The sequence below is a fragment of the Bactrocera dorsalis genome, chromosome 2 (genome assembly GCF_023373825.1).
Source record: "Bactrocera dorsalis isolate Fly_Bdor chromosome 2, ASM2337382v1, whole genome shotgun sequence".
NCBI classification, from domain to species: Eukaryota; Metazoa; Arthropoda; class Insecta; order Diptera; family Tephritidae; genus Bactrocera; species Bactrocera dorsalis.
In genome coordinates, this window is record NC_064304.1 from 24,160,018 (window position 1) to 24,174,398 (window position 14,381).

Genomic DNA, 14,381 nt, shown 5'->3' on the forward strand with positions numbered 1-14,381 from the left:
AATTATTTAATGGATTACTGTGGCTCCATGTAAACAAATTTATTATAAAAATATTTACTGTAATAAAGACCATATTACGAAGTGGTTCAATAAATATTTTGCTTTAGAAATAAACAGAAACATTTTGGAAAATTACTATTTATTTCTTAATACAATCTCACTTTAACTCAATACTTTAACACCGAGTGATTCTGCATCTAGAATACACCACCCATATAAAGTCAGTCTTTGCAGGCTGTTGGCGTTAAAAGAGAGGAAAGATAATTGAAAATTTGGTTTCCTGTCTTCGAGAAGTTGTATTATAGATACATACATATATATTTATGGCGTATTTATTTAGATGAGAAAGAAAAAGTTTGATTGAAGCAAAAAGAGGCATATCAAGCTTAATTCAATTTTTCTTTTAAAAATCAGAACAAAAAGTGAACTCCATAAATATCATGTGACTCATGCAAATGTATTCTAAATAATGAGTTTACTTAATATATTTTTGCAATAATTATCTTCTTCTTCTTTACTGACACCGCTTACGGGGTTATAGCCGAGTTAACAACAATTCGAGATACCAAGACCAGCCAAGTCCTTCTGCATCTGATCTCTCTAACGGATCGGAGGTCTTTCTCTGTTTGCACCGGCCGGTGGTGAACCGAAAACCTTCAAAGCTGGAGTATTGCTTTTCATCCGGACAACATGACCCATCCAGCGCAGTCGCTGTCTCTTGATTCGCTGAACTACATATGACAATGTACAGGTATATCTCTTACAGCCCATCTTTTCATCAAATCATCACATGTTGGTATCGCCCATGCCTCTGCACCATATTGCCTGTTGGTACGAGTTATTCTGCGTTGGACTTCGAGGCCGCCGTTTTTGTTAATGTTAATGCTGGTTCCAAGATAGTGGAAGTCAAGTCGCGAGTGCAACGTCTGTTGGTTTGCTGACAGGAGATACATATTTCGTCTTGCTCGATAATATATTATATGCGAATCTACGGAGGCTTATCCCACGGTAATTGGCGCAGATTGTGGGGTCTCCTATGAGGGATTGGGCAGAACACACTTAGGATTCAATCATCGGGCATGCTTTCATCCGAACACATCTTGCAATGAAGATAATTTGTCAATTCGTCGCCGCCGTATTTCGGCCGGTAATACTTTGGCCCCCGCCGTTTTGTTGTTCTTCAGGCGGGCAATTGCTAATCGAAACTCATCATAGTATAGGGCATATGAACATCTATTCCATTGCCATCGATTAGGGAAACGCGTTCACCATCTCCATGTGTTACGTTTTCGCTGCTATTCGGCAGACTGGAGAAGTGTTCCCTCCATAACTTCAGTATGCTTTGAACATCACGTCACTATATCAGCACTTTGAGAGCTAAAAGAGTATACTCCATTCTTGAAACTTTCCGTTAGATGCCATCCATCCATCAATACCCCTGTCAGCCAGCTTCGCAAGCTCTTCATACTCACGCATATCGGCATCTTTCTTTTTAGTCGTCATATGCGTCTCGCTTTCCTTTTCATCTCTCGATACCTATCCCACCCCGATCGTGTAGTGGTCGCTCGCAACATTTCGAGGTATTCTATTTGCTTTCTCCCCACTGCGACACGACAGTCGCAAGAAGAAAACCAATGGTTTAGCTTGCACTTAAGAAACGTGAAATGCCGTCCCACAATATCTATTTTGATAACATAAATTGGGTTAAATAAATGACGGTTATATTTTAATACATTATTTATATGTAAAATTTGTTTGTATTTTTATTGAATTGAAATTTTTAATTTTTTATATATAAACTCAAATGCGAAACTTTTTTAATCTTATTCTTATTTTATGGTGTAAAAACAATAACAATAAGATATGTACACCGGTACACAAATTGCTCTTGACTGGTGTAATAATTGTGTGACCTTAGGAGTGTTCCAGAGTTACCCGGCTGAAGCACTGTCGACCTCTGATGCCATAAGCTTTGCCTCTCAAGTTGTGAAGACTGATACATCCTAAGCAGTCAGTATAAATAGACTTTCAAAAACAGTCTCTGAAGACTTACCTTTAATCTTCTTAGAGACAACTCCTTTGAAGTCAAGTCTAGAGAATACAGTTGATGGGACAACAGATCGCAGTTTATACGTAGTTTCACAAATATTAACTTTGCCACGAAATTTATAAATTCTACAATCAAAATCTATATTGGATGAGAGATCTGTTTGCGAATCGGTTTTGTTTCACAGGCTTTTTAAGACCATGTTTTCTAGTGCCTGTTTCTAGTTCGTTGAAATAAAATTTGCAAATCATTCGAGTTAGAATCATATAGAACATACAAATTCAAAAGAGTTAGAATGACACAGGCTCAACGTCATATCGGCATATACATACAAAATAAATGTAGATTTGTTAATTTAAGCAAGTTTAAATGTTATTGCTATTAAAAAGCGCTAATTTTTATTTCGAAAGCAAGCCGGTTTACTCGCAAAAAAATGGAAACTGTTGTTGCAGTCATATTAGAGTTTATGGAGAGAATGTGATTTTTTCAAAAGTCGTCATGATGATATAGAACAAAATGTGCTTGGACATGTTATTAAACTGTTTTATGAAAATATAACAAGTTTCGTATTATTATAAACACAAGTGTGTATTATCGATATCGAACTTTTAATGTTTTTGGTTCGTCTGAGCGCTTTTTCGTTAATTTATGTGATTAGCTAGTTTAAATTAGATTGGAAAGTGAGTTATGCACCGCGACCTAAGGTCTATTGTGTCCTTAGCTATTTTATATATATTTCTTATTACAGGTGATAGATTTTTCCATTTGTCTGTTTGCAATAGCTAATATGACAGAGAGCCTGTTTGCAATACTGATTGTTATCTATCGCGGCTCTTATCCAACAATAATGTCACCACTAGCTCGTTAATCAAAGCTAGCAATATTTGATACTGTTGTGTACGTGCGGATCTTAAGAAAACACATCATAGTTCGTAACTGTTTTTCAACCCTGAAGCTACGTTCTTGCTGTTATTCAACTATTTCTTCAGCTTGTTTTCCCCCTTCGCAATCATCAAAATCATTAAGCTCAAATAGTGCGAAACACGCGCATATATTTAATTTTTTTTTATTTCCGGAAATAGCGAATTTTATGCAAAACAGCAAAACCGCGTTGAAAAAAATCGAAAATTACTCTACTCTAATACTAGATACACACTAACTGAGACCTAGACCATGATTTAAGGAATTTTATATTAAGAGTACTGCATATTTAATACGTAAAGGTAAATCGAAAATATACTTCTCAAGAGACAAATACACTTGCAATTCATCGGAGCCGAGTCAGAATGCTCGTGTCGCTAATAACAGTGCGACAATTCGTGCTGCGAAGTTCGGTATTGAGTAAGACTTTAGACGAAAACTTGCTTTTTATATAACTTTGAAACAAATACATATTATTAACAAAAAAAGAATTGACAAAAGGTTGGATTAAAGGTGCCACTCGCAAAAATTCGGTGTTTCTTCTTATAAAAAAAATAATTTGCGTGCTTTTTGGTTGAATGCAAGAGAATGACACAAAAGACTTAAGTAACAAACTCGTTTTTGTGAATCGGATGTTTCATCACTACACATACTAGATAGAATCTATAAATATATATAGTAAATTCAGAAACTAATACTTGAATATTTGCTTATAGATGCATAACATAAAAGCAAAAAAAATGCATTAATTTACCCTTCTTTCAAAATTAGCAATATTTTCTTTTATTTTTTTAAGAAACTCGAAGAGGTTAAATCATATATTAGATGCAATTAGCAGCTACTGTGTATAATTATTACTGATTAACCATTGAGTTCAAGGGGTTAAAAAGTTTATTTTAAACACTTTTTTTTTGACAGAGAATAGATTCACCAATGGTGCGTTGATATACTGACCAGAGTTATGCAGCCTGCAGTATACTTCTTTGCTTTTGCGTCTTTGCTATTGCGAAAGCCGCGAAGCTGACCTCTAATGCACCTGCAGACAATTTCAGAGTTAACATCTACGTAGACAGCCAAGCAGCAATCAATGCAGTAACCTCGTATCGCATATCGGCCAGAAGTGTCTTGGGAAGCAGGGTAGCAGTAGAAAGTGTTGAGAAAAAAGCAACTTCACTTCTACTGGGAGCCAGGTTACAAAGTCTTCAAGGGCTGAAATAGTGGACCTACTAAGAATGATGTACGGCTAATATCCGAAAACATGATCAACATTGGGAAACCCATGTATTGTCTGTACGACGATCTTGAATGAAGCATGGTAAAGAAAAGCAAAGCCTAATGGAACGAGCTAACTATGAGCAAGACTGCAAAAGTCATGTGCAAAACGGTAGATCGGAAGTACACAAAATTCCTATTGGCATTCCATAGAAGAGACTGTAGAAGAGACTGTAGAAATATGATCGGAATACTAACTCATCACTGGTGGGGCTGGCAGATCGAGAAGGCTGTCTAGCATGTCCAGAGCACAACATTTATACATTTATCTCGCATTGGCAAGACTACGCTGTAGGCATCTGGGATCCCTACGGTATGATATTATAGCAACAAACGCAATCAGAAAAAGCTCTTTTAATAATTTGAAAATAATATTTTTTATTCAATAAATTTTAGTGTATTTTTTTACGTAATATTTATAAATTCTATATGCCAGCAATTATTGGAGACAATTTACTTTATTTGAAAAGTTTTTACTTCTACAAAAACTTCGAATTGCCTACTTGAGAGTTACCAAAAAAAAATATAAATATCTCAAAAAAAAATTATAGTTTTCTCAAGCGTTCGTATTACCAAAATTTGCATATTCTTCAATCTCTCATCTCATCACGTGTGTAAAATACTTCCGATAGCCATTTATTTCATTAGCAACAACTATGATATTCAACGAATAATTAATTCAAATTGGCGATATTAAGATACTAATGATATGCAAAAGACACCAATAAAGCAGAAAAAGAATGGAACCAATAAGATGAAGTGTTAGCGAGAAGCTACGGTATTTCTTGTGCAGGGCAGTGATGGCGAAGACCTTGAATTGCGGTCAAATATTGGGTATTTCCCTTTGGCAAAAAAATCTATGGTAAGGAAGCTGTTGCCGCTTCGCCATTGAAGCGTTTGCGAAATATTCTAATAAACCTCATCAGTGTGTTTTAAGTGACGCTGTTTGAAGTAAGTAGTGTAACAGCAAACTAGTAAAATGTAACTATTATTAACCGCACCACATAACTTTGCATATATATAGCAAGCCCGGAGAAACTAATATTCATTTATTTAAATTTGAAATAAATAAAGTTCCTCAGAATTAGGATTTTGGCTTCATTCCAGGGTTTTGCTTTTCACCCAACTTTCTTTTGAGGTCTGAGAATAGGAAATATTGGCTGGATCGAAGCTCACATAATAGATTATTTCCTTCGTTTTCACTTACTTACGGCTCAATGGTACTCTCTCATACAGAAAAATGTATTTAAGTAGTAACGCCATCTATGAGTCAGGCCGGGGACTTCGCACCAATTCTCTCCTCCAGTTTTAAGCCATCCGTTTAAATGTCTAATATGTTGCGCGCAGCTAACATACTACCTATACGCCAACCATTCTTTTCTATGTTTAGTCTTAGCTTTATTATTAAATTGAATAGTGGAAGCATGTAGTCGGGGCTTGCCAAACTGCCATTACCCACTCAGCTATACCCGAAGATTCCCAAAATTGTATAATAGTCGCTCGCTGATTTTCGGTCTGTCTACGCGTGTATAAGGTTTTGCTGTCTTTTCTTACAATTTCCACATTGTATTTTCATAGCAGTTTGCTGTCGGATAAAGCAATATCTGTTGCTGAGTGCCTCTATAGACCTTCCTGACCATTTTAATGACTGCTCTTATCTTTCCGCAGATCAAGACTCAACTTTGGATAGCAGGTACAACAGTCTTGACTCACAACTACTCAAAATATATTCCGTTGAAACGTTATTGGAAGCCGCAGATATATAACAGACCATTTAAAGAGCGTATTCTTTATATTCTAGAGCCTTTTCGATGTATAATAATACCGTATGTGGTGCAGGTTTCAGGTGGCGCTGTAGCCCTGATATGCACATCCAATGCCTTTTAATGCTTTCAGTGGGAAAGCAGTAAGCTTATAGGCTTAAATTCTTTAGAGTAGTTTGGGTTTTTTCCTTTATCTTAGCCGATCTGTATGAATGTGCCACTGAGCTGAAAATCAGGGAGCAGGGAAGCGGAGTTTTAGTCCCGCAGGGACCCTCCCGTCCTCTACCATTGTATCTCTACTGATATATATAGAGCATTATGTCTAGGACGTTGTTTGAAATGTGTCTCTATTTAGCACCGCTAACTTTCTAAGATAAAATTAAATAAAGACGAGAGCCTCTCTGCACTGTCACCGCAATAAATAGGTCTCCAATATATTGAGTTAAATCGAGAGTTACAACCATACTATAAATATGGTATATGTATGTATGTAGCTAAGAGGTCATTGATGGTTTACTATGTACCAAAAGCCCACAAATTATAATTTTCAGTTATATAATTACGTATATTTAAAATTCTTTAAAAAATTATGCATACCGTTATATTAATTATATTATTATTATATCATTTGGTTAATTTGTTTATTGGTCATCACCATTTTTCTAAAACAAAGTAGCTTTAATGAATATTCATTGCTAAATGCAGATAAAATGTGATAATATTTATTGACGGCGGCGCGGTCAAAGCAATTTTTACGTAACAGATGCAAAACTAAGAAAAAATAAAACATACTTAATACTTAAATTTCGGAGCAGGGTTCTTCCTTTAATTTTGCATAGAATTTTTAATATTACTAATAACTTTTACTAAAATTTTGGAATTTATTTGCTCTTTCCTTGAGGCCTGTTGTATATGTACGAAAATGTGAAAATGAATAAAATCACAACAATTTATGACTAAAAATTGCCCAATTCGAACTCAAACTGTCCAAGGCCCATGGTACTGAATATGTTCACCGTATGCTTTTAGTTGACTGACCCACACTTCGGTAATCAAAGAAAATGAAGAATAATGCCTTTCTTTTGACATTATTCGAAAGATTTTTGGAAAATTTCGATGTAAAATTCAAAAACACCAGTTTGGACACAAATAATGATGGGAATGATGGAAGCAGAATACTTGGTAAAGTTGTCAAGTATCTCCTTTGTGCCATCTACTCCACTTTGTTTTTGCAGAAGATTCAGCTCTTTTGGTAAAAGTCTGGCATTGACACGCTTTATTAACCAAAAGGTGTTGAGTAGATCCATAAGTGATGTTGAAGTTCTCAGGAATCTCTTTGATTCAAGCACCTTTTCTTCAACTTTTTTGATGTTATCTTCATTAAAAGAAGTGAATGGGCAAACTGCATTCCTTGGTTGTGACTCTATTGGAATAAACTACAGTTTTTATGTCGGTTTGAGAATATGGCTAACTCTGCTGTTCCGTAAATCTATTTTTGTTGTACCGAGCTTAAGGCATATCTGGTGTCATTATTTAGTGTTCAACTATCTTTAAAGGAAAGGAGAAATCCATCCGTAGCTGCAAAACTAGCAATATTGGATCCTTTGTGAAGAATGATATCTCGAAAAACGGCCACAATTGAAGCAGAAGACGATGGCATTTTATCAAATATATATAAATTAATGGAAACCTAAGCTCTAGTGACTATAATATACATAAATTGTCTTTTTTATATTTCAGCGTGTCTGGTGTAAATCTATGTAAATTTGCTTCAAATCTTTAATTTTGATTTTTAACTTTCTCTAGTTATCTCTCTAGTTCAATTTAATGGTTAATTAATTCAATATTGATTCAAAGGTTTGCAGTTATTTGTTTCAAAAATTCATTCAATGTAAGAAAACTTTAATGTTTGAAGTAGTTTTTTAAGTAGCTAATAGTTCATACACTTGCAAACCATCATATTTACCGTTTTATATATATGTACTATATATATATGAACAGTACATAAACGTATCTTTTTCATGTGTTAATGAGTAACCATTAATTAATGACTCGTTGAAAAGTTTCTTATATTTATTTTCAACAAAGACCTTATCATTTCATATTTCATGTTGCCCCCCACCAATGTCAAAATAATTAAAATTAAGGTTAATAGAATACAGCCGAACAAAGCGATGTGTATCACTTGAGTATTCTTTTAGTCAATCTGCACGGCCAATTACACTTATACACACATATCTAACTACTTGCTGCACTACTTCTTCTGTTGCGCTGTGTATATGTGTGTGTATCTCTATTTTTAGCAGAAATAATGTTAACGGTCCAACAGAAGCCGAAAAATTATAACAATTACGCATTAAATGCAGTATACGATGCCTTATAAACGTACAGGCAAGCAACAACAAAGCAGCAGCTAGCCCAGACAAGGTAAATAGAAGCGGCATTAATGAATTTCGCGGTCAAGATGCACATATTAAATGCTCACATAAATGTTCTTTGCTGCTTAGAAACTATTATATCACGAATTCCAGTTAACATGAGCATACCAGTTACGACACAAGTTGGTTTTAATTGAATGTGTTGACATAATGTGAGCATTGCTTGTTAATTGTTGAACAGGTACACGCTTATAGTGTTGTGCAGAATTTAAGAAGTTTACAAGTAATTCAACATGAAAGATAAAACTATTTTCCAATTGATTACTTTTTTCTTAATGGTGAAAGTAAAAGTCATTATACAGATCTCTGGTTGCAAATTCAAAACGCAGCAAGTCACGACCGAAAATCCAAAACATAGAAAACATTAATATGGAAACTAACACGCATAAACCTTGCAACTTAGCTTTATGCAAGGGAATGTGATGCGCAAAGATACGTTCTAAAGAGTTTCAGGTAATTTTGTCAAGTCAACCATCCAAAATTTATAGAAATTCTAACAAAAATTTATGGTAGTGTTAGGTTGTCTGTCACGCCATCCATAGACCTACAGATCCTTTGTAATACCAGATGGTGGTTTATTAATACGAGATAAAGCTTACGTTGTGCAGAACTTCAGCGCTTTTAGCGAAGTTTAAGAGGCACTTGATATCTTGTGCTGATACTGCATCCAATCTCTATAACTGCGAAGCTCCTTATCAAATAACAATTAAATCAATATAATATAATATCAATAAAATCCTAATATCTAAGCCGATTTTTACATACGGCCGCACATAAGCAGAGCGTTTACTCCTGCCTACTTCCCTGCTTTTTCTACCTTAGTCAATGCTCATACGGTTGGCAATCAAGTTGTGCCCTGTGACTAGGCCCCCAACTGTCCTGCAGTCTTTTCGAGACCGTTCGAGTAGAAAGCTTACGTGTTTTTCTTCCACTCACTTGCACATGATTATAGCAATCCTGCATGCTCTTAATGCATTCGAGCTCATTCTGATCCGTCTGTTAGCGCTTTCGGAAATTTCGTTGTGTATCGATTTGCATATTTCTTGAACTGGTTCGGCAGTCAAGCAGAACGCACTTGCGTTATGGATCCCAGTGTATATACAGTCGCCTTCCAGCAGTTACTATATCTACCGCTCTACCGCCTCTCTGCTCCTAAGGACTTATCTGATGCAATGTAATGTGAGATTATTGCTCTGTGGTAATTAACGTATAATTTAACCGATAGCTGACTTATAGAAAAACTTGGAAAATTCTCATGGTATTAAAACTATGTATTTACTTTCAAATTATGTTCATCTCTTGCTTGAGAGTAGTTCTCAATAAATCTTGCCAACAGACTTCAAAAGCACTGTTTCGAGAAAAACGCGTTTAAAGACGGCGCACTTAGTCTAGCTAGCTTCGAGCGCACAAGTTCTCAAGGCTGTGTCTCCGAATTATATTACTCGGATCAACTTGAAAATTTAGGACAATATTCTAGAAGTGTTGTAGAATTTAATAAGCCAATAAAAAAATTCGATTTTTTGCAACCCGTAAACCCATGTAACCTTTAAAGTAACATTGAATTGAAAATTCCTACTTTTATTTTATTATCTTTTCAATTCCATTAGTATATATAAATAGAGAATTAAATTCAGTTCATTTTACATGTAGTGAGACAGATTTTCATTATAAACTAAAAACTGAAACATAAGCTATGCCAACACATCGTTCAATACTGTGCACAATAAGTACGTGAAGTAAATGAACAGAACTTTGCTGCAAATGGATAAACGACGTCAAAACAATTACGACAACAATGAACAAGTTGCTAGCCAAAGTACGCTGACACAACGCACCGGCAATGATATTAATAAATTTAATAACAATAAAGACAAGACGTTGCTGATAATAGTAATTGAACTAAGCAGCGAAACGTTAACGGCTAACCGACTCGAACGCTGCTGCTCACTTACATTAAGCCATTATATCTTAGACTTAACTGAACTGAATGTACGCAAATATGATTGTGAATATGTGCATGTGTGTGCGCTAACTTGTTGTTCTTTTGTTACTTGCGACTAAACAATGGCATTGATATGAAATTATAATACTTAATATACATTTATTTGGCTCAAACAACAATTGCAGTTACATATTTGTAAAAAAAACTCAGACATTAGTATAAGCACGCACATATTTACGATATTAAGTATATGCTCTGTCATTGGCCGTTTAATGTCATTATGTGTCGTCGATTAATTCTACTCTGTCACATGATTTTTATCTCGAAGCAATTTATGAAAATACTAGAGTAAAATCATACACGAATTCGTGCAAGAAGTAGCACGTGATGATATCAATTAAGTTGTTAATAACGCAAGAGAGGTTGAAAATTGTTTCATTAATTAAAATAATGAAAACGTATAAATATTTTATAGATCATCTCGAACATCAAAAATAATATGTTTGATGATCGCAACAATTAAAATATTATAATTAAAGTGCTTAGTAGTCGGATTCAGCCACCAATTTCTAGCATCTGAAATTACCCTGAATAGAAAAAAAGTTTTCATTATGACCAAGATGTCGGTCAGTGTCGCTGTACTCGTACATCGGTTTGTCCATGGAGGGGACAACTTGTAAAAATTGAGATATCTTGAAAAAATTTGGTACACAAACCATAAACTTTTGCGTTCTGAGAATGTAAGAGCAAAATCAGAGCTTTCCCAGACCCATGAAATGGCGGTAAGCTACCTATTTCAGTATATGTTGTCACAGTGGGAATAAAATATGTAGTATAAAATTTTTAGAAAAGTGGACATGGTTTGAGATTATACATACCTCAGGGTCTATTAAACGGAAGAACAAATTTGTTATGGGGAGTGCGAAAATTAACGAAATCGGGCTGCAACCATGCTTACTTCCCATATAACACTATTGCGAATTCCATCTGATTCTTTCATTTCCTTACATCCAGAAGCAATCAATAGAACGAGATAAAACTTTTCACAAATAATACCTTTAGGGTATGGCACTTTATGACCAAAATTGTTCAAGCCCTTAGGTACCGAAAAATATTTTGACAACAGCACCTATAGTTGATTTTTTACAACAAATAACGATCCATGTGTGAGATATATAATTGAAATTCAGAGATAATCCTCTCCCGACAATGGTTTGGCTATGTGTCGAAAATGGGTTACATCGCATTAATAATTTCCAAGGCTCTCTTATCCCTAATATTTATACAGATTTTCGAACTTCCAGGCGACTTTGTAGGGCATATATCAGCCAACTTGTAAGTTATCTGAATGCAAATGAGAAAGCGCATTTTACAGAAAACAGTATATCTGTATGTCTAAAATGGATAAAATTGACCCAGGCCTATATAACAATCGGGCGATCTTACTCCATATTATAATAAATCTCAGGGAACATTTTATTGGTATGTGACATGTTAATATTGTAGAGTAAAAATTCATAAAATTGGCTCGATACTAACCCCAAATCCCATATACTACTTATGTATAATAATTTTCGTTTTTCTAACAACCTTATGCCAAATATGGCGGGCAGTGCATCCTAGCCAAATCAATTGCAAAACCCAATATTCTTGATAAAGTAATGCTAAAAAGGTTGAAATTTTGAAAAAAAAAACATGTGTGAGTTATGGATCCAGTAGCAATGGTCAATATCCCATTAAATTGCAGTGTGCTTCAGTGTCAAGTATAAAACCGGTACCGACTATCCCTCATATCCAAAATGTTTTTTGTTATTCTGGTTAACTTTATATCTTGCAATTTTAATATACAATAAGTAGACATGTTTTTGTGATACTACATTTTGCTAAAACAAAACATTGCTCCTAAAACTTCCCCCATATACCATTATAAAGATAGACTGCTCCCTGTTTAACTTTGTAGTGTATATGTATATAGTTTAGCTCGGAAGATGTTCCCATAAAAGCTAGTTACGTACATTCTAAATTGATATTTATTACATTATATAATGGCTTAATAATTAAAGTGCAAATCTTCCGATGATTATGCAATTACTTGACTCAATAAGTGTCCCATTAACAGTGGCTTTAAGGTAAGCACTGATGAAAGCTTGCAATACTTTGTAAGATCCTTTGCTTAACACAGTTATATAATTTGTTAATATCTCGCTTGCAAGATTGTTGCGAAACTATTAACCAGCTTGAACTTTCACATCACTGACTCAATTTCCAATATAGATATATGTATGTTTACCTCTATAAACCATATTACTTAACGGTATTTAAGTAATAGTTATTGCACATATTAGCTCGAAGTATTTTTAATTGTTGTTAGTCTAGAAACTGGAAAATATTACAATAACATCAAATTATATCTAAGTATATAATTCAAAAGTTATGAAAGTAATAGTTTGCACACGCGCTTTTGCTTGCTAAAGAACAACAAGTAAAGGTGGTCATAAATAGTCTTTATTAGTTTCAGAATAACATAAAGGTATGTGTGCTTTTCCAAGAGGATTGTTGTAATATATTTTATTTCAATTAAAATACAGTACATAAGTGACTTTGTTGATGAAACTAAGCTTCTCATTTCTCTCTCTGCAGCATATGGCCCCTATATAGTTTCACCAACTCATACGATTAAGGGCTGTGGTCTTTGCGCCCTGCCAGGAGATTTTTGCATCGACAAATTCTCATAGTGTCTACCTTCTTTATGTTAACTGTTGTCAGCCACAGCTGCTTCCGTGCGAATTACAGTCAACTGATATTTTCGTAATACTGTCTGGAGTCTTCCTCAGAGTTTGAGAATGGCCAGTGTACTAACCATTTTCTACGTTTTATTTGCTCCAAATCCGATTACATATTCGTTTAATTCCATAGTTCTTGATTCCATATCGTTTTGGACCAGATTATTCTGCAGATGATTCGTATGCACTTCTTAAAGAACGCTTGAAGTCTCTAGGTGATGGAGTTCAAGGCCAGCCAAGTTTCGCTTCCACACAACAGCGTCGACTTCTCGCATGTGCAGAATATTCTCAGTTTAGTGCTACTAGAGATTTATGACCGTGCAGCTGTACAAGCAACGCTGTTGCTATTTCCTAGTTCCTGAAGAGCTCTTCAACAACTTTTTCCAGAATTTTTCTGATATAAATTTGCGCAACGAAACAAAAGCAAATCTATTAAGGTTGACAATGCCAAACCTTGTTTTTTAAGCCCTTGATTTTAACCCATTTCTATTATCTAAGTCATATCAGTAACTTTTCTACGAAGTAATGTTAAAATACAACAACTAAAGGAGGGCATAGTTTGCTTTTACTTACAAACAAATTTCAAAGAGTTAATCGGAAATATCGTTACCTCGCTTGTAAATGGGCAAATGAAAATGAAAACATTTGCTCGTTAACAATAATATACATATATATATATATACTATATATATATATATATATAGTATGTATGTATATACATATATAGTTTGTGCCCAAATATACACTAATTGCTCAAACAAATACCAAGTCAAATAACAACAGTAAACATATATATTCGAAGTGTAAATAATGTAATCAGCGTGTGAATTGGTGAGGTCTAACCACGGCTTCGTTCAAAGCTCTTGGCACATTAACCTCAGCATGCCGGGGTATACATATTTAGCATTGAAAAAAAAGAAGAAAAGCAGTAACTTATTAAAATCTAAAAATACTTCGATTGGATATGTGATATTAAAGTCCAAAAATACTACAATTGGATATGTGATAGACATAGTTATTAAAAGGGAAATTGAAAGGGCAAACTCTTTCAGTTTCTGGCCATTTAAGTTTATTGGCATTTTTGTAATATTTTTTCTTTGATCTGTACACCGAAATTTGTTTGCACCAATTGAGGGCAGCAGTGGTTTTTACAAATTAGAGCTTCATCAAAGTATTATTTGCTTTTCATTAAAAGCTTTATAAAGACAGATACCA